The sequence below is a fragment of the Octodon degus genome, unplaced genomic scaffold (assembly GCF_000260255.1).
Source record: "Octodon degus isolate 3935 unplaced genomic scaffold, OctDeg1.0 scaffold00008, whole genome shotgun sequence".
NCBI classification, from domain to species: Eukaryota; Metazoa; Chordata; class Mammalia; order Rodentia; family Octodontidae; genus Octodon; species Octodon degus.
The window spans coordinates 17,898,168-17,899,272 of record NW_004524584.1 but is presented as its reverse complement, the minus strand read 5'-3'; positions in this window follow the sequence as shown (position 1 = coordinate 17,899,272).

Sequence of the window (1,105 nt, the reverse complement as noted above, 5' to 3'; positions counted from 1 at the left end):
TTGACCGGGTGCTGGGGAGGTTGAAACAGGAAGATGATTTTGAGCTCCAGACCACCCTGGAATACACAGTGAGACAAAGCAAAACGGAAGAGCAGCAAGGTGGAGCATCACGGCAGTGAATCCCAGTGGAGGCATTTCAGGCGCCTCTCAACTGGGGAATCAGGAAAAGTCCTCTTCTCCCATGTGTGCCGGTCAGTCCGCGGGCTGGAAGGGCAGCTTTGTTCTCAGCTCCAGGAGCCATGCTTTAGCTGGGAAATAAAGCAGGAGGTAATTCAAGGAAAGCAGCTGGGAGGTTGAAAACACTTCAGGGCCCGCATGAACTGATGTCTGTGTCCCCTTCAGTGTGCTCTGAATCCTCTTCAACAGCAGCCTCCTGCTCTGCCGTGGGCTGTGGGTGGTTGTGAGGATTTCACAATGCCTTGAGCCGAGGAGCAAGCCCAGGCTGTTTGCCCTGCTGGACCTCGGACCTGCGCCTCCCCCTGAAGGCGTGAGCTGCACAGTGCAGACAGACCAGAGCTCTGGGAAGGGGCCGCCAGGGGCGCTTGGCAGGGACAGGTGGTGTCCTAGACGCTGGTTTAGCTCGGTCGTGTGCACCCTTGAGCAGTCCACCACACTGCTGAGCTCTGTGGGCTCCACAGCACAGGCGGTAACAGCAGGCCAGGTGTGTGCGTCCCTCGCCTCTTCCTTCCCAAATGGCTTCATGGTTAGAGCCCCTCTATGGTCTATCCAGAATGGGCCCAATGTCCCTGCTCCTGCTGCAGCCCCGGGTGGGTCCAAGTCTGCCCACCTCGTGGTCCAGGGCCCCACAACACAGAGTGCAGCCCTGAAGGAGGAGGAGGGACCTGGTGTCTGTGCCTGTGGGAGCCCTTTCTGCCCTCCTTCCCTGTGACCCAGTCAAGGCAGCCTTGGGCCACCAGGCAGTAATGGGGAGAAGACTGAGGCTGGTACCCCAGGACACACAGGTCAGAGGCACTGCCCCCATTGTGTCCCTCAGGACTTCCAGACACCTGGACACTGCTGGGACTCATCTGTGGTTGTCTCACTTAAGAGGAAAGTGCTGGTGACCTCTAGGGGAAAGCAACCAATGCCCAAGAAAGAGCAGAGA